This window comes from Camellia sinensis, chromosome 10, assembly GCF_055761805.1.
Source record: "Camellia sinensis isolate YWXY chromosome 10, ASM5576180v1, whole genome shotgun sequence".
NCBI lineage: Eukaryota > Viridiplantae > Streptophyta > Magnoliopsida > Ericales > Theaceae > Camellia > Camellia sinensis.
Window position 1 is genome coordinate 43,551,514 of NC_138970.1, and position 21,005 is coordinate 43,572,518.

A 21,005-nucleotide genomic window follows, 5' to 3' on the forward strand; every position below is an offset into this window, starting at 1 on the left:
GGGATAGCTTTTCTAAATTTTAAGTTATTTAGAAAACACTCCAGCACTGTCCAGATTCATCGACCGTTACGAAAATTAGATTTTCTTGCAAACCGCTCACTGTTTTTCAATGAAACCAATTTTAGTTGAAAGCTAACTTCTTAAGGAAGATTTTGACATAAAATAGAGGTCCAGAATAATTTTATACATTTTGCAAGAATTTCTTGAAAGTGGCTGCAAAAATAGATTCTAAGGTACAATACCCAAAACAAGAAGATTTATGGGAAAAGGGATCCACTAAGGGAAATTTTCATCTATTTTATGATGAAAACATGCTAACTAACATATATCAATGACACATCTGAAAACAATATTTAGAACCCTTAAGAACATGTATTTGAAAAAAGAAAATGAAGAGAAGGTTGTGTTGTGGCTTACTTGCTAAGCTTTGAACAAAATGGCCCTCTTCTCCCTTCCTCTTCCTCTCAAGAATTCTCTCTTGTTCTCCTTCCCCTCCTCTAGCCGAAAGTGTGTGTGTGTGAGTGTGATGCTTGTGTTTGCTATGCTAGGGAGTGGTGATATTTATAGGCAAATTTGGTGTAAAATGACATAGAAACCCACTAGTTGGAATTGAATGGACAAGCTAGAATTTACTTGGAGTTCAATGAATTAGGAGTGCTAAGGGAGCTTAACCTTGGGAAGTTCAATGAATTATATTTATATAGATCTCAATTAATTGATGGTACTTATATTATAAGGTACATGTACTAGTTTTGGGAAAATTTTGAATTTAAATAAAGAAGTGAGGGCTTGAAGTTAAATTCATGTATTGGATTAGAATTTAATTAAATTAGGCTAAGGAACCTAATCCAGCTAGGATATTCTGGTTTTGATAAAAAAAAAAATGCTAACCAACAAGATTCGAAATAATTCAAGTAACTAAGGGCTTTAAGAAAATAATTTAAACATTAGGGTTTTTAAAGTGAAAACATTTTTCAGGGGCTTCACAACCTATCCCCCTTAAAACAATTTCGTCCCCGAAATTCAACTACATACTGCCTTTGAAAAGTTTGAGGTAGTTTGCCTTCACCCAATCCTAGTGTTCCTAAGTAGATTCCTCGATTCCCCGATGACGCCATAACACTTTTACCATGAACCGTTTTGCCTCTAAGGTTCTTCTCTCGGCTATCTTGTATTGCTACCGGTCCTTCTTTAAATGTAACAACTTTGTCAAGACTGATTGCTTCCCATTTGAGGACGTGTGATGAGTCGACGATGCATTTTCTCAACATAGATACATGGAAGACGTCGTGTATCCCTACTAACTGCGGAGGTAGAGCTAGCCTATATGCTACTTCACCCACTCTTTCCAATACCTCAAAAGGCCCAATATATCGTGGTGACAGCTTTCCCTTTTTCCCGAAACGTACGACTCCACGCCTAGGTTGCACCTTTAAGAACACGTGGCTGCCTACTTCAAACATCAATGGCCTTTTTCTCCTATTTGCATAATTCTTTTAACGGTCTTGAGCAGTCTTTAACCGTTGTCGGATCAATTTGACCTTCTCAGTAGTTTCTAGAACAAGTTCAGGTCTGATTAGATTTGTATCACCCATTCAGTCTAACAAATCGGTGATCTACAAGGTCATCCATATAATGCTTCAAAGGGCGCCATACCGATGCTAGCTTGAAAGCTGTGGTTATAGGCAAATTCAATTAGGGGTAGGTGTCGTTCCCAACTTTCTTGAAAATCCATTGCGCAAGCTCTCAACATATCTTCGAGTGTCTGGATGGTGCGTTCAGATTGTCCATCTATTTGCGGGTGAAAGGCGGTGCTAAAACACAACTTCGTACCAAGAGCTTCCTACAGGCTTCCCCAAAATCGAGAGGTGAACCGTGGATCACGATCTGACACAATAGACACCGGAATTCCATGTAACCGAATGATCTCCTCGATGTAAAGCCTACACATAGACTCTAAAGTGTCGGTCATCTTATAGGGTAAGAAATGTGTTGACTTGGTGAGGTGATCCACTATTACCCAAATAGCATCGCGTCCTTTAGGTGACTTAGGTAACCCTGTCACAAAATCCATCATCACAAACTCCCAGTTCCATTCGGCTATTGATAGAGGTTGCAACATTCCCTCTGGTTTCAGATGCTCTGCCTTCACTTGTTGGCAAGTCAGACATTTCACTACAAATTTAGCCACTTCCTTCTTCATTCCATTCCACCAATACTGCCTTTTCAAATCTTGGTACATTTTAGTCCCTCCTGGATGTACCGCAAATGCAGAATGATGACTTTCCTTAAGTACCTTTTCTCTAAGCAGCTCGTCACTTGGTACAAACAGTCTACCCTGGTATCTTAAACTCCCATCAGGGTGAATTACCCAATTGAGCATGGGGTCTCCTGATTCCTGACGTCCCTTGACACAGGCTACCTCTTGATCGTCCTTCTGGGCCTCCATGATCTCATTCATCAACTTAGGCATCACCTTCTGTGCACTAAGATATGCTTTTGTATCTTGAGATTCTACTTGGATCCTGAATTCATTGAGTGTCTTAGCCATATCCCATTCTTTGACGGAGATCTTAGCCATCATCCCTCTGCTCTTGCGACTGAGAGCATCTGCTACTACATTGGCTTTACTGGGATGATATGAGAGAGTGAACTGGAAATCCTCAAGATACTCCACCCATCGCCTCTGTCTCAAGTTAAGGTCCTTCTGTGTAAACAGGTACTTCAAACTCTTGTGATCTATGAAAATCCCAAATTGTTCCCCATATAGGTAATGTTGTCATTGCTTTAGGGCAAAAACTACGGCCGCTAACTCCAAGTCATGTGTGGGGTAGTTGCACTCATGTGGTTTCAACTGCCTGGATCCATACGCGATTACCTTTCCATTTTGCATGAGCACACAACCTAATCCTTCTTCAGACGCATCGCAATACACAATATACCCCACTTCTCGTTCTGGGATGGTTAAAATTGGCGCACTAGTTAACCTCTTCTTTAGCTCTTGGAAAGATTTTTTGCAAGCTTCGTCCCACTCATACTTTACTCCTTTTTGCATCAAACGAGTCATTGGTTTAGCTAATTTGGAAAAAACTTGGGTGAACCTCTGGTAATAACCGGCCAATCCTAAGAAACTACGAATTTCTGACATGATTTTCGGTTGTCTCCAATCTAATACTGCCTCCACCTTGGTTAGATCCACCGCAATCCCATTCTCCGATACTACATGCCCTAAGAATTTCACTTCATTCAACCAAAACTCACATTTGCTTGCCTTGCCATATAACCGACTATCCCTAAGAATTTGAAGGACAATCCTTAAATGTTGCTCATGCTCTTCTTCAGACCTTGAATATACCAAGATGTCATCAATGAAAACTACTACAAACTGGTCAAGATATGGTCTAAAAATCTTATTCATTAGGTTCATGAATACTGCCAGTGCATTGGTTAGTCTGAAGGGCACTACTACAAACTCATAGTGGCCATATCTAGTACGAAAGGCAGTTTTTGGTATATCCTCCTCCTTGACTCGTAGTTAATGGTAACCTGACTTGAGATCGATCTTTGAATAACACCTTGAGCCTCTAAGTTGATCAAAAAGGTCATCAATCCTTGGGAGTGGGTATCAGTTTTTAATCGTGACTCGATTGAGTTGACAATAATCAATGCATAGCCTCAACGACCCATCCTTCTTTTTAGCAAACAACACGGGTGCTCCCCATGGTGAAGTACTTGGCCTAATGAATCCTTTCTCAAGCAACTCCTGTAGTTGTGCCTTTAATTCTCGTAGTTCCGCTGGTGCCATGCGATACGGGGCCATGGATATTGGGGTAGTTCCAGGTTGTAGCTCAACACTAAAGTCTACCTCTCGGGTTGGTGGCAATCCCAGTAATTCCGTAGGAAATACTCGCATATTACGTGTGGAAGTTCTAATTTTTCCTGGCTTTCCTTATTTAAAATCAGACTTGCTATCCTACCCGTAAGTAGATCGTGCCATTGCGTCCTACATTTCGTTGAAGTCATGGTGTCTGGTCTATCCCCCTTAAATAGTAAAATCATTCCGTTGGATGGGTAAGTCACCTCCTTCTTTTGGTAACTATCGATAATTGCTAAGGTACGAGTAACGAATCTATTTTTAAGATGAGGTCGGAGTAGGGTATCTTCATGACTCAGGATTTGAAAATTAGTCGTACAAACATTTCCTAATAACATCTTCCCTAAGTTAGTCATTAATCATATCCATCCATTATTGTTTATGCCTGACATAGGGTGCTAATGTGGTCTGGTTTCTAGTGTCCTTTGGTCCTTTTCCTCTTAAATAGTCATCTTGACTTCTTTTCTTATAATTCTTTCCCCTTTCTATTTTAGAGTATGGTGTTGTATCCTTCCGATTGCTCTTTTTTTTCCCTCATGAAGTTGGTTTACTTCCCGCAAGCTCCAAATCCTCTTGGATTCTACCTCCTCTCATTCTTAAGTCAATGTTGTGCCAACTATTTCCCCAAAGATGGCAAGACTCGCCTAGAATTTGATTGTTAATAAGGTTCAGTATTTTTGGTCACGGTTACTAGTCCATTCTTAAGGTTTCAATTTCCTGGTACCGCATTTCTATTGTTGCTTGCAAGCTCATGTTATTACTTGTCTCGAAGTGTGGTCCACCATTTGTTTTCCTTTGAATGGGGTGAGGCGTAAGTCAAATTCTAACTACAGAGGCAACTCTTTATGGGTAAGCAATTAATCTTAAGTTAGAGTTTAATCATCCTAGGGGTTCACACAACACAACTTCATGTATACAATAATAATAATTACAAGATTCTTAAAATTGGTTTGAAGTGGAGACGAAGAATACGAAGCAGTTATGGTGATAACATCAGGATTAACTGAAATATGGATGAATGGTATGATGTTATAGTTTCGAACTTCAATGTGATCAAGGCTATAGATGTAGTGACTAAACTAGATATTTAACTTGAAACTGTGTTGGCCATCCGCGTTTCAAACTGAATATCTAAGATTCATCATCGAGAAAAGAAAATGAAATTATTTACAAGAAGCCTTGGGCTAAATAAAATAATCAAGGGTCAAAGGAGGTCAAATTTACAAATAGTAGTATATAAAACAGGACTAGATGGACAAGACTTAATCTTGGAAAATGATGACATTGAATAAAGGTTACGAATACAAGGTGAGGGTACGACAATCAATAGAAGACGCGTAGAACTAATAGTACCCCCTACTGCGCGATGTGAGGCCGCACTCAAAGTTAAAACCATTTCACGTTCCTGAAGTAGGTCCTCATGAGTTGATGTTGGTGTGCTCGAAACTCAAAGAAATTCCCTAAGATAGGTCAAGAAAGGTTCTATTTCTGTGTCTTTTAGTTGATAGAATAGGCAGTGTAATAATATAACATAGTCTGGGCAAGGTAGTCTCTAACCGCAGGTCGAAACGCGTGGGTAAGGGTTGAACCTAGGCTCTGATACCAAATTGTGACCCCCCGATTCTACACTATTGGTTATAGTCAAGGAAGAATCACGAATGAGTCCTGTGGTCAATAACCAAGTAAAATCCCAGTTCGCCGGAAGAGTCAAATCAGCCTCCCTTCTATGTCCGGCTTTCTTAGGTAGCGCACTACCCTTTTGACAGATCTTAAAAGGCATTGACACAAGGTCTCATAAGCAATGATAAGGTTCATACATATACGTAGAATATAAATACATAACAGCCACGAATATCCTTAATTCAAAAGCTTGTTCTGTTACATTACATCCCAAGAAAATTTAAATCTTCATATGAGTCTTACAAAACAACAAAAGGAAATTGCTAACTTTACTAAGATAGCCAAAAGTCTTCGAAGGTTTCAGGCTCTTCGTCTCCAGCTATAAGTTCCTCTTCGTCACCTGGCATGATACGCCGTGAGCTTTGAATGCCCAGTAAACACACACACACCCTATCATTTTTTTCCAGTCCAATACACAATCTCAAACATAACAACAAGTAGTAAAGCATGATACTCAAAATAGATAAACAAAGGGTTACAATTTAGACGTTAGTAAACTAGAAATCCCCCAAAGTGATTTTGTCCTCCCAACCACAAGAATCGGATTCGGATTATTCGGTATGCCCCCTCTTTTGTTGCTTTGTTGTAGAACTAATCTCGGATGCCTACCATCGGTTATATACCACGTAGCGCCAACCACAGGGCCTCAAAAGAGATGGTAATAATGGGCCTTGCCCAAATCCCTCCACACACCAAACCACCTAGGGTCCGAATACAACAGCTCCGTTCAAGGGTTCCAAAAGCCACTAGCGCAAGACTTTAACTTCCAAGTCGGGAACACATCCCAACAATCCACATATGACACATTATCATCCTTTCAATACTTAAGTGCTCGAAAACCCAATACCATCCCAATTAAGTTTTCCGTTGAGTTAAATGTTTTAAATCTTTGTAAAAACAATGATGTTTTGATCCTATCCCTCTAAGCTATTGGTGCAAATTTGGTAAATGTCATGGAAGAAGATAAAATAGAAAATAATTAGGATTGTTTCAAGGTACGTTATAATGTTATTTTCCTTAAAACGATATTCGCCCTCACCAATTATGTCAAATATGATGTGCACCGGGTTATCTACGAATCACCCTCTAGGATACAATGAAGCACAATCTAAAGACTGATGTCTGACTGCGTTATGTACAAATGAAATAAGATCCTAAATACCTTTGGATTTTCTAATCCACTAAACAGAAGAGGAAAATAACTATATGAATTCTTAGAGAGAAAATCCATGAAATTCATATCCCCAATTGCCAACCCATTCTGACTTTATCTAGGTATGGGTTTTGTCATTTGGACTAAGGGTTGTGTGCTTTAGATTCAAAAGTGACATCTTTTTGTTTAAACTCACTTGTCACACCCTTTGGTTCAAACTCAAAAGTTATAGAATGCTTATTAGGATACTTATTTTTGAAGGTTTTTTCTATTCACTTTTACTAACCATGAAATATATTTTAAGATCACTGGCAATAATAACTTATATGGCCAAGCTACATTTATATTGTCAGAGATAATATGTAAAGATATTAATAGAAGAGAATTTTGATCATTTATTTACCTTCTCATACATTACCATTGTATTAATTTGATGCATCTCATCAGTGATTTTGGTTTTCAATGTAATGTTGCAAATCATATAATAAACAAAATATAGTAAAAAAGAAATGTGATTATTATTATTCTTTTGTTTTAAAATTTAAAAAAAAATACAAAAAAAAAATCAATCTTTTATTTATTCGTAAACAACCACAGTGCAGCCATCTGGTGAACCTCTTATGGTATGGGGTTTACTACAAATGCAGTAAAAACCTCATGTAAAGTCATACATACAATTACAACAATCTGTCCACCATCTTTGTTTTTCATTCAATTGTTGGGAAAGCTCCTTGTTGAGGTGAAGAAGAAGATCTCCATAATCACCTATTCAATAATTTGACAGTCAATTGATTCTTGGGCAGGAAATGCAGGTATCAAAGCCATGATTGAGGGCCTTAATATGTTCTTCTGCCTCACTGGGATTGAATCTTCAGCATTGAAATCAAGCAATTTATCATTATAAATATCCCACCATTTTGCGAACAACATTTTGACATCCTCTCTATCCATGTTAACTTCTTTCCCGGTATACTTCCATGGCTTTGACCCCTTAAATTTTTGGAAATTAAAGTGAACAAAAGTCAAGAAAATGGACTTGTGTACCAAACTATGGTTCTGATTCAAATTAGCAAGACAAATGTGGAAGAAGTTCAAGAAGATTAACAGATTTGCTAGGTTAGTTAGAAATACTTACAACTGCACAATAGTGCACTACTTTAACTTTTTTGAGCTCAACAATCTCCGCATGGTACCATAAAATTGGAAGAACCAGGTTGTATACCACAGGAATGGGTTTGAACATGTGTTTAAAGAAGATGTTCAAAAAATCTTGCAATTTACACCCAAAAAACAAAAAATTATACAAAAGATGGATTTAATATTAGGAAACATGTAAACTATTTGATAGGATGCGATGAGAAAAATTGTAATTTTAGGTATGCACTTTGATCTTTATTGTCTTTCTACAGTTGTATATATAGTGACAGAGATGATTTCAATAAACCTCAGTACCACAAGGGACTTGGCAATCCCCTATATTAGGTTTTTAATTAAAAAACGAATATCTTGTACGACCTGTTAAAAGATCATTAATGCATAAAATTAAGTTGATTGAAAATCAGTAACCACATGATACTAATAATTTCGATAATAAACTGTTTAGATTTTTAATTCTAATGTGATATAATCATGTGACTACTAAAAGTTAAACAATTAAGGTGGATCAGAAATGGGCCCACCAAATCCAATAGTCCCTCTAATTGAATGCCCAATTGGAGAGACTCCTATGTATGTGTATAATTCTGAATTTTAATTATCAGTTAATACGTACTAAAATTTTAAACTTTCAATACTAATATTCACTGATATGTATTGTTTGTATAGTACATATTGATACAAATCTCAATACAATTATTTAAATCAAGCTATAACTCACCTGATCTGGAAAGATTCCTGGTGGAGTGATCTGTAGAGTCTTGAGCATGTTTGGGCTTGACAATCATGTCATCCACATACACCTCAACCTCTTTGTGGATCATGTCGTGCAATATTGTGGTCGCAGCCCGTTGATAAGTAGCTCCGGCATTCTTCAACCCAAACGGCATTACTCTGTAGCAGTATGTCCCCCACGGGGTGGTGAAAGCATTCTTTTCTCTGTCTTCTGGTGCCATTACTACCTGATTGTACCCTAAGAAGCCATCCATGAATGAGAGCAAAGCATGCCCTGCTATGAAATCCACCAACTCGTCGATATGCGGTAAGGGAAAGTCGTCCTTCGGACTAGCTTTGTTCAAATCCCTGAAATCCATGCACACCCGGATCCTGCCATCCTTCTTCGGCACTGGAACGATGTTGGCCAACCAAGTCGGGTATTCGGAAACCAGCAGGAAGCCTGCGTCGATTTGCTTGGTGACCTCTTCCTTAATCTTGAGAGCCCAATCGGGGCGGATCCTTCTAAGTTTCTGTTTGACAGGTCGGGCCTCGGGGTCAAGGGAAATCTGGTGCTGTACAATCTCAGGATCGATCCCAGGCATGTCTTCGTAGGACCACGCGAAAACATCTTTGAAATCTTTTAATAAAGCGACTAAGCGCTCGCGTTCCTCTGAAGATAACGTGGACCCGATCTGGACCAGCCGCGGGTCCTCATCAGTACCAATATTCACGGTAATGATTTCATCAGTTAAGGGTCTGACAAATCTCTCCTGCTCCTGCTCAATTAAACGTTGCAAAACCGGAGGAATTTCTTCCTCTTCGTTTTCATCAAAATTTTGAAAGTCTGAGTTTATGCAATAAATTAAGGGCATAGAAAAGTACTCAGAAACCACAGTCACTTGATTCTCATTAAGCATTTCCAAATCGTCCGAAATCTCGGTTACAACAGACTCAAACGAAAAAGAGAAAGACGACCTGGACAAAACTGTGGCATCCGGGTTATCATCCCCAGGATTACCAGACTCAGACTCAGTCGAGCTGGAACCTGATTCCGACTCACAGGACTCGGTGGAATCAGATTTCGGCTCACTACCTGACCCGGTGCTGCTGGACAAGAATCCCTCTTCGTACTGCCAAGTGAGAGAGAGCGCGATAGATGCATCCAAAATAGCCGCTGGAAGGCCCACAACCGTTTCATCCCCGATCACGCATACCGAGAAGTTATCCCCCAAGCACTTATGGTCGATCGGAGGATCTGAGAGTAGACTCGCCAGCGCTACCCCCATTTCAAGTTCGGTGTCCTCAAACTGCACTTTCTTACTCTGTTCAACTTCAGCTGATGGGTCTGTCTGCTTTTCGGCAACGTCATCCCCGGGTAGTTGCAGGTCAAAGAAGATCTCGAAACCAGGCACGCGCTTCCTCTCCGCGTTCAGCCATGGCTCTGGGAAGCCACAAAATGGAAAGTCTTCCCCCTCCCGGACGAAGCGTCCGTTTAGGGTACCCTGAATGGGCCTATGCATCAATTTGAAAGGCTTCCCAGCCTGCTTTGCTCTGGCTCTTCCGGCCATCTCTTTTCCCTTCCTCACCCAGTCCTCTTTGGTAGGCAGATAACCCAGGCCAAAGGTATGAGGATTATGTGGCACTTCGGCCAATGCTGAGACGCCCTTCCGGCCGCTCCTTCCCAATCCCATCCCGGGGATATGTTGTAACTTGTTCATGAGGTAGACGGATTGAGCACTGACGTACATCCCCTCATTCACAGCCATAATATTCTGCACCACTCGAGCCTCAGCCAAAGTGAACCCCGATAAGAACACATCCTCAGTGCCGTGCTCGATTTCTAAGACCGGTGTGGACACTTCCGGTGGCGGATGGATTGATGAATTCCCAAAAACAATCGCTACCCCCTTCCCATGAGGGTACTTCAGCATCTGATGCAAAGTGGAAGAGATTGCCTTGACCTGGTGCAACCACGGTCGCCCCAAGAGTAGTTAAAGGTTGCGGGAACGTCCAAAATATGGAATTCGATGTTGTGTTGTCCTGGACCAACCTGGGTCTGAATTTTGGCAGTCCCCATCACTTCCCTGCTAGTATTATCGTATGCCCTGATCACCTTAGTAGTCGGCGCGAAGTCCGCGGGCTTCAACCCGATTGCATATGCTGTTCTGGCTGGGCAGACATTGATGGCGGACCCGGTATCAACAAGTACCACCGGTATCCACTTGTCTCTACATTCCATGGAAACGTAGAGGGGTTTGTTGTGATTTGTGCCCTCAGGCGGTAGTTCTTTGTCTGAAAAGGTTAATGCCGGGGAACCTCCTCCCGGAAAAACCAGCCCAACCAGTTGTTCTGGTGTAGTATCTATGGAGAGTTTGGACTTGTCCATAGTAGTTAAGACAGCTTGTCTATGTACTCGCGACGCCATAAGCAGTCCCCAGATGGAGATGTCTGCTTGTATTTTCTTTAGCTGTTTCAGTACAACTTCCTCTTCGATCTGTTTCTCTTTTTGCCTCTCGGCTTCTTTGTCTTTCCCGGATGGCTCGGGTTGGTCTAGGTGCGAGGACTTGAAGTACTGCCCACTTCTTGTCATGTGATTAACCTCATCGAGGTACCAAGTGTCATCCGGTTGATTGCTTCCCCAGTCTTCGTCTGTGTGGGCAAGACATAAGTCATCGTCTTCTCACCACATTCCGCTGGCATTCAGAAGGCACCTATCTGGCTCGGGCATGTTTGTACTCACAGCACTCTCAGCCCGCATGCTCACAGCATCCTCCGTTCTTGTGCCCACAGCACTTTCGATCTCCTCATGAATTTTGGCTTTCCCGGTTCTCTTAGAACCCTGTTGTTCTACCTGCGTCAGCGCAGTTTGTTGCTCAACTTTCCCCGCATTCGCGATGCTTCTGTCCTGAGCGAAATTCTTTGTACCGGCGATCTCCGGCAATGTAACCTGACTTCTGGCCCTTCCGGCTACAGTTGATACTCTCGCCCCTGCCGGGCCCTGTTCTGGTTGGGATTCTTCCACTACATCTGGCTGATCATCCAGCCATCCAGAGGCCTCTGCCGATTCCTCATAATCAAACCAGTTGACTGCTACGCCCCCTGATTCTTGGTCATCAAAAAACTGTAGGCTGGCAAAGTCCTCCTCCACAGCCGTCAAATCATTTACCCCTTGCTCAAATTTGTCCCCCCGGATCACACACAGTTCTTCTTTTTCTGGCAATTCTATACCCAGCCCAATCTGCCCTGTTGACAAGATGTACTCACTCGGATCATAGGCTTCCCCAGCAAAACTCTGTTCAATCCCAGACTCAACAATTCCAACCTTCTCTGAAGTCTGCCTTACCCCATCTTCGATGGTCACCACCGTCGGCTCTGGTTGGGTTGTGGAGATGTCCAACATGCATAAAGAGTCAGTGCAGTCAGGAAGGAGCACCTCCGGCTTAGGTAGGTGGGTAGGAGTAATATAGATGCTAGGATCGTAAGACACGACCCCGGTCTGGATAAGATTAACTCTTTTGGGAGGTGGAGTTTGGTTGTGTGTAGGGAGTGGATTGGTTATGACGTTAGGTCTCTCTAGAGGTAGAATCACATTTTTGTCAACGAGGTCTTAAATCTCGTGACGCAGCCTGAAACATTGGTCAGTATCATGACCGTGCTGCTGGTGGTATGCATAGTACTTGGCTGGGTTGTGAGAGGGTGGAAGTGGATTTGGTAATGGCCTAGGTTCTAGGGGTTTCAGATGCCCCTTTCTGATTAAGACCCCCAGAGCCTTGGACAAAGGCATGTACAGTGGGGTGAAGGTTCTTTGGCCTCTGGGCTGGTGTTTAGTGGTTTGGGTATTACTTCCGGATGCACCGGAGAAGGGTGTGGCTGCCATGGGTCTTGGAAGGGGAGGGGGGATGGTGGTGACCATGCTCACCTCTGAAGCTCTTGCAGTTGCAGCGCCACTCGGGCTTGCATTGTTGTTACGGTTGAAAGTCCTCCTCGGTTGTTCCCTATCCTGGTCAATCAGACCCTGCTTCATCGCATCCTCAATTTGTACCCCCATCTCGTGTAAATCTGAGAAGGTGGGAAAGGGGAGTACAATCATTTTCTGCATCAATTTCAGTTGGAGATTGCGCACAATCATCCTGATTTGGTCTTTGTCAGTGGGCCTCAAAGTCATCATCGATGCCTTCGCCCTCCATCGAGTTACAAAATCTGAGAAAGTTTCCTTGGGCTCCTGCCTTGTCGTCTCGAGATCACGAGTTGTAATCTCGATCTGGGTGTTGTACGAGTACTGTGCGACAAAGGCCTCAGCCATTTCATCCCAGCTTCTTTTCACCTCATCCTCTAACTTCGCGTACCAGATGGCGGCCACACCCGACCGGGTCCGGCCGAACAGCGAAAGCGTTTGTGGTCGGGTTAGGCCCATTGGCCGCAGGATGTCTGAGAATAGCCGAAGATGGACCATGGGGTCCCCGGACCCGTCGAAGCGGTCAATTTGCGGCATCTTGAACCTATCGGGTAATGTCACGGCCACGTCGGTATATCCATCCTCGATATCCGGAATAGCCTTTACCCCTTGTGATTTCTTGAAAAGCTTCTCAAGCTTGCTCAGCTTCAGAGCTGTATGGTCTATTTCAAACTCGAAGGGGGAGTCCGGGTGGTTGGGTGTATGGGTCTTGGATAGTTGAGGTGGAAGCGGAGTGTGGAGCTGGCCCCATTGGAAGGTTCGTGTCCTCTTGCATGTTCTGGACATTTGGCACGGTGTTCTGGGTGTTTGGCAGAGCATTCTGGACAGTAGGTGCCTGCTCGGGGAATGGAGCCCCTGGCGGAGGAGGAACTTGGTGTGAAGCAGATGCCGCATTCTACTGTTGCAGTCTAGTGATTAGCTCGGCCTGCTGGGCCATGATCGCGGCCTGCTGTTTGGAGAACTCCGCTTGACGAGCGGCATCCTCCTGCATTTGTCTCATGCTCTCCTGCATTTGGCGCATCAAGGCTTCCATCCCTGAGGTATTTTGCTGATCCATCTGACTAACTGGTTTGTCTATTTCTATAGCAATAATCGAGACCTCAGTCCTATTGCCCTCTGATGGAGTAACCCACTGTTCTGGCAACCTCTATTCTGACACACTGCGCTTTCTTGGCCTTCTTCTGACAACGGGGGGTAGAGAATAGAACACCGGCTGCCCGTCAATTAGATCCTCAGATCGATTGAGTCGACGACCTCGTGTTCAAAGTGCTTGGGGAATATCTACTGGGTTGGAAGCAATTGTGCTAAAACTGCCGTAGTAAAAAGATAAATAAAGCAATAAGGAAATAAATAAACAGATAAACGGACAGCATAATAGCGTAAAGTATATGCATGACACACAGCCTGGCATAACAACACACAGTCGATAAGCTGAATACACACTGTCCTCAATCACTGATTATTATCCCTGAATCACTGTTCCCAAAAACTGAATCTCTGATACCCGCAGATAACTGATTCTCAATCACTGACTGATGCCCGCAGGCCTGATGCCCAAACTCAGACACTGATACATGCATTCCCTGTAGAGACGCACTCTAAAAGTACATAACAGATAAGTGAGAGCCAAAACACCTCTATGTTGGGGTAGGGTTTCCCTGTCCTATTTTGTCAGGAGCTAGGGTTTCTCTACGCACGCAGCGGTTTCAAACAACCTTTAAACAGGTAAGCAACCTATCCTAGTTTGGAATGGTCACTATGGATCCGAATATGCACTAGGTCGAATGGTCAAAAAGGGTGCCCCGGTAAAACTGGGGTTTGTGTTCCCATACTGGCAGAGCCCACAACCGGTCAGCCTTATGGTCATGCCTTGACAAGACAAGCCTCCAGCAAACCGTTCAGGAATAGCAGATGGCAAACACGGTGTCCTAGGCACACCAATGCAAATGCAATGCAAAGAAACACATAAGTGTAGTCAAAAACAGATATCATGAGTTCGAGTCAAGTTCTCTAAATCCCCAGTAGAGTCGCCAGAAACTGTAGACGTCCCCGAACGCCCCGGGAGGGTGAGTCCCGTTCTGTTCATTTGGGGTCACTACAGCTCAGGACTCTCAAATTGTCACGGTTCTTAATCTGAACCAAAGAGTCCAAATTCGACAAATCGTTTTGAGAAAACAGATTTTTAGAAAAGAAGTGCCAAACATGGACTGCTTTGCCAGATACAGAGTCGTCACCTAAATATTTTATTTTGGGGAAATTTAGGAAACCCTGACTCGTTTTCCTAAGGCCACGTATCCGTCATCACCAAAGTTGCCTCGGTTCGGGAACTTGGGTACGATTGGGGAAGGTCACTTCGTGAGCACCCCCGTTCGCTCGATCAAAGATCGGCCTCTACTAACCATGATATCTGTTTTTGAAAACACTACGTGTTCTTATTCCGGTTATTAGCCTAGATTACTCTGTGATGCGCACAGCATACAAGTATAGACTGGATCACCTAAATTGGAACAAAACATTTCATGTTTGTTTATTTGAAAATGGTTTGATGGTGCTACCCGCAAGTAGGCTAAGACGTGGATTTGCCACCCTCGGATGGCTTAGAAAATATGATTTTGCCACTATCTAGTGGGCTTAAAACTCACAGTTGAATGAATTGTTCCAATCCAAATAACCCAACCTTCACCCACAGGCATTCAGGCAGTTATATCATATAAGCACATAGCCTCATGGTAAGCATGCTATTCATGGCAGTCACTCACACGCATGCAAGGATGCTAAAGCATAAAACTTACCGAGTACTCCAAGCCAAAACAAAAGCTAATTAGAAATCCATGCATGATCCTAATTATACGGAAATGCCTAATGCAACACATGCAAAAATGCAACTATAGCTGGCTCGGCTATTCTAAACATGGCATATGAAATGCTACAACTAATATGTATTCAACTTGGAATTGAAATACAAATGCAGTTAGTATGGTGCGCCGAGCCCGGTGCATGCAAAATAGATGAATGAATGCAAACATGCTATCATACTGTATGCTAATTGAAATATGCCATAATCTAACCATCATAAGCTGGTAAATAAAAGGGGGAAAGACGTGGGGTTGGAAGACATACATCCCACACACGCACACTTATTACAATTTTGCCCTCGCACAGAGGGTCCAAATAAATATACAGTCCCAAATAAATAATTACAGTCCCGAATAAATACAAAAATCCTAATTAATTTACAAATTAATCTAGGAAAGCTATAAACTGGCATGCAAGCCAGGGACTGCCCCGACTCTGATGAATGATGTATGTTTGGGCTGTCTTGCGCGGAAATCCACTGGGATGCCCCAATTAGCCTCTGTTTTGTAATTATTCTTGGAAAGCGCGCCAAGCTCTAGAAGACCGCCGATTCTTGATTTGCTGCAACAGAGAGCAGGAAAGGGGCATAGCAATGTATTTTCACAAATGTATGCATGTCTCGATCCTCGTGCCACCAATCACGCATATCGATGCATAATGGCCGAGCAGTCGAATTGTGCAACTCAATATAGAATGAATGCACATGAAAACAAAACAAAACTTAGACTCCATCATGGATAATCCGGAGTGTCGGTGACTGGGGAATTGAGACACATTCCGCCACTCGGAGTACGAAACGTCCCTCGTTTCCCATGCTCAGGCTAACTCCTATCCCGAACACAATGCAATATGCATGACATGCATGAATGCAACTAATATACAACCTAGCATGCACAATGCTAAGAAATGGCATACACGATGTACGAGATAACATGGCATACACAATGCGCTAACATACAACCTAGCATACGCAATGCTATGAAATGAAATGGCATACACAATGCATAATGGACTTACACCAACATGAGTGGACCTCAGCCACACTCACATAGGAGGCCATAAGATGAAAATGAGACACTCGAAGTACGTGCACGCAGGCACGCAAACCGAGGACCGATCCTAAGGCACAAAATGCCACTCTAACAAGACATGGCAAGGCATGGAATGTGATATGCAAGCATGCAAATTTTAGCGCTAAAATATGACCCGAAACAGCCCCGAATCATGACAACATGGCACCCGATGCATGAAATGGTCCCGAAATGCAAGATTAAGCACATGAAATGACTTGTAGCTACATCAAACATGCATTATTTGATCATGACATGTGAAGACAGATTCAAGACAGCCCCAAAACAAGCATGTTTCCAGTTTTAAGCAGGGCCAAACAGCAAACACAAATAGGGCAAAACTAGCATGCAAAAATGGCCCTAAATGTGAGGTTATGAAGTAAGTCACAGCTTCTGGCCCAAACAGCTGAGGGTCCTTCAACAATGTTGAAGAGGGACCCAAAATATGACCTTTTACAGTTCTGAAAAGAGCCCAAAAACAAACACAGGCATGGCTAAGCTCTCATGCAAGAAATGGGCCAAAAGATGGACGAAGAAGAAAGTGGTGGTTACTGGCCTCAAACACAAAGGGACCCTTCAACAATATTTAAGAGGGGACCAAAATATTGCACTTTACAGTTGATGGCCGGACCCAAAACAGTATGCATGCAAGCCTAAAGTTCTACACAAAATAAGGCCAAAAAGAGAGATATAACACAAAGTATATAAAGGATGCCTCAAACAATGAAAGACCCTTAATGAAACATTAAGAAGGGGTCAAAATAAGACTGTTTTCAGTTCTGAAAGGAGCCCAAAAACAGAAGCACAATAGACTAACAAATCATGCAGAAATGGAGCCAAAGAAGGGATATAAAGGCAAGTGGAAGATAGAAGCCTCAAACATCATTGAGCCCTTCAACAACATTGAAGAAAGGCTCAAAATAAGCCCCTTCACAGTTTATGGCATGCCTCAAAACAGATTATACCTAGGCCAAAAATACTACACAAGATAATGGCATACAAGAAGGATAATGAAGCAAGTGCATCAAGGTGGCCTCAAACAGTGAGGGGCCCTTAAAAAAAAGTGAAAAGGAGCTCAAAAAATGCCACTTTCAGTTAGGGCCGGAGCTCAAAACAGCAAGCATGTATGGCTAAGAAATGATACAAGAATAAGCTCAAAAGAGTGAGAATGGTACTCACCCTTGAAGACCAAACTTTGGTAGCTTCTTGGACCAAAATGCAGCACTCCTAAGCTCTGGAGAACACCCTCAAACTGCTAGAATGGAGGATGGAAGGGTAGGGCTATGGGTTGGTAAAGAAATGGTGTAGGGCTAAGGGTGTTTTAGCTTAGAAAATATAGAGAGGGAGAGAGATATAATGCAAGGGCCTTAGAGGGAAATTTTGTAACCCTAAACCAGCAGCTGGAGCTGCTGATATATAGGCACAAAAGGGGGGGAAAATGGGGGAAAATTGGAGGGAAAACACACCAAGTTTCCCTCCAAAATGCAGCCCCCCGGATACAGAATCTGGTGGGAAAAGGAGGCTGTATGTACATTGTAGCTGATGCAAGGATCATGGTCGGCTGCTTATCTTGGTTGCAGGTGGCCGGCCGGCTACCTCCCATGGCCGGCCGGATAGGGGTCAAAAGGGTCAATGAGAATTACTGGCCGGCCACCACAGGAAAGGGTCCTCCCATGTGTGCACAACACAACCCTGTGGTTAAAAACTGGAAAAAGTGAACCAGGAGAGAGAACAACCCACTTTTAAGAGGGGGTCAAAAGGGTCAACAACAATTACTGGCCAGCCACCAAATATTGGTGGCCTCCCAGGTGTGTAGATCACATATATGGGGTTTAGGGTTCAAGAAAATGGCCCAAGGGTGGTCAACATTGGCTTTGAAGTGGGGGGAAATGGGCGACGGAGGGCGATGAAGGGATAAAGTTGGCTGACAGAACAATTACCGGCCTCCCACCCTCCTACGGCCTTCCTAGCAATGAAACAGAGGTTCGTGCCAAAAATGAACCAAAACTGATGCAAAATAAAGGTTCGGGGGCCGGAACACGCAGTTCAAGGCCCCAAAAACTGACTGTTGGGCACCGGGAGTGGTGTTCGACCACGAAGTTGGTCTCTCGGACCACAGTGTCCCTCAAAAGGGAGAAAATAGGATGTATGCCAGAAACCGGAGCAAACGGAGATGGTTAAGTGGTCCCGAACCGAGGCACATGGCCAACGGCCCCGAAAAACCAAAAACCAGGCTCCAAACAGGCGAAATGGCCTACGACCACGAAACGTAGCCTACGGCCACTGAGAGATGATCTACGAGACCTCTCCCTCCCTTTGGTAAGAGAAAACAGAGAAAACCGAGCCTAGTTCGCAAACCGAGGCAAAGCACAGAAGAGCCCTGAAGTCCGGAGGCAAGGCTCGCAGCCGAGACTCTGAAACTTCAGAGCAAGCACAATATGCGATATCACCGAGTGCTCAACTGGCAACGTCTGAGTCTCAAAGTCGGTCAAAAATGGGGTGTCTACACTCGGCCGTTATACATTTTTGGCAAAACGCCAACATTTCATTTGGGCAAGCAAAAATCAGCTCGGCCCTTATGCGAGTTGGGCAAAACGCCAACATTTCATTTGGGCGAGCAAAAATCAGCTCGGCCCTTATGCGAGTTGGGCAAAACGCCAACATTTCATTTGGGCGAGCAAAAATCAGCTCGGCCCTTATGCGAGTTGGGCAGAACGCCAAAATTTCGTTTGGGTGAGTAAAAATCAGCTCGGCCCTTATGCAAGTTAGACAATACACTAACTATTTGTACGGCCTGTCTCCACACGGGCGAGTAAAAGTCAGCTCGGCCCTATGTAAGTTGGTCTTTTTGTCCCTGGCATCCATGGTGACCCAACACCCTTGTGATGTCATTGCACAGAAACACATAATATAAGAAAAAAGTGGTGCTATCTCTCATTACATGTCAGCGATTTACATCAAATGCCAAAAGGCTAAGGTTCAAGAAGCAAAGGAACAGAAACGATTACATTTCAAAAGTAAAAAATCTTAAGATTAGCTGCATTCCATGGTCTGGGGATAGCTTTACCATCTAAGTCTTCTAGATGGTATGCCCCTTTGCCTGCAAGGCCAGTTACCTTATATGGCCCTTCCCAATTTGCACCGAGTTTGCCTTCCCCAGGGATCACCGTGTTGCCCATTACCTTTCTCAAGACCCAGTCTCCTAGCTTGAATACCCTTGGATGCACGACCTTGTTGTACTTCCTGGAGAGCTCTTGCTGATAGGCTGCTATGTGGATCAGAGCCCGCTCCCTTCTTTCTTCAGCTAGGTCGAGTTCCAAGGCCACCACTTCATTGTTCAAGTCTGGTTGAAAACTATCAGACCAGATGGTTGGCATGTCGATTTCCAGTGGGATGACAGCTTCCATGCCATAGGCCAAGGTGAATGGTGTTTCCCCGGTCAAATGTCTCGGCGTGGTGCAGTATGCCCAAAGCACATTGGGGAGTTCTTCAGCCCACTTCCCTTTGTCTTTCTCTAGCTGCTTCTTCAGCCCATCCAGGATGGTCTTGTTTGAGGCTTCTGCTTGACCATTTGACTGAGGGTAGGCCGGTTTTGAGTTGTAGAACTCGATCTTTAACTCCTCGCAAAATCCGTGAAAGAGTTTCCCATCGAACTGAGTTCCATTATCCGAGATGAGGGCCTTTGGTATACCAAAGCGAGTGATGACATTTTGCCAAACGAACTTCTTCACATCTTTTTCTTTTGTGGTTGCCAATGCCTCGACCCCAACCCACTTAGTGAAGTAGTCGGTAGCAGCGATGAAAAACTTGCGGTTGCTCAGAGCTATTGGGAGTGGTCCCACAATATCCAATCCCCAAAGTGCGAACGACCAAGGACTTGTAAAGGGGAGCAGCTCTCTGGCCGGTTGGTGGATTTGGTGAGCAAATTTTTGCATTTTTCACACCTGCAAACATATTTCTGCGCGTTCGCCTGTATGCACGGCCACCAATAACCTTGGGAAATCGCTCGGTAAGCCAAAGACCTTCCCCCAATATGACTCCCACAGATGCCTTCATGAATCTCATAGAGGAAAGCTCCCACCTTGTTGGGGTGGACGCACTTCAGATACGACCCAGTAAAAGACTTCTTGTATAAGGCTCCAGATGAAGAGAGCCAAAACCGCTATGATTTGGCCCGGATTTTGTTGGCCGCCTTCTTTTCTTCTGGTAGAATTCTATCTATTAGGAAGGCGATGATGGGGTCCATCCAGGATGGTCCCAGGTCAGCGCAGAGTACTTCGAACACTTCTGGTTCTTTAATGCTTGGCCGAGGTAGGAATTCTATCATCAAAGGATTGGGGAAAGTTATTTGCGTGGATGCGAGGCCAGCCAGTACGTCAGCTGTGTTGTTTTCTTCGCAGTTGATTTGTTCCACTCTTATCGCGGTGAACTTTTTGATTTCTGCACGTACCAACGCCTGATATTTGGCCATTCTTTCATCCTTGGCTTCATACTCCCTAGAGACCTGATTGACCACCAACTTGGAGTCGCTGAATACCATAAGGG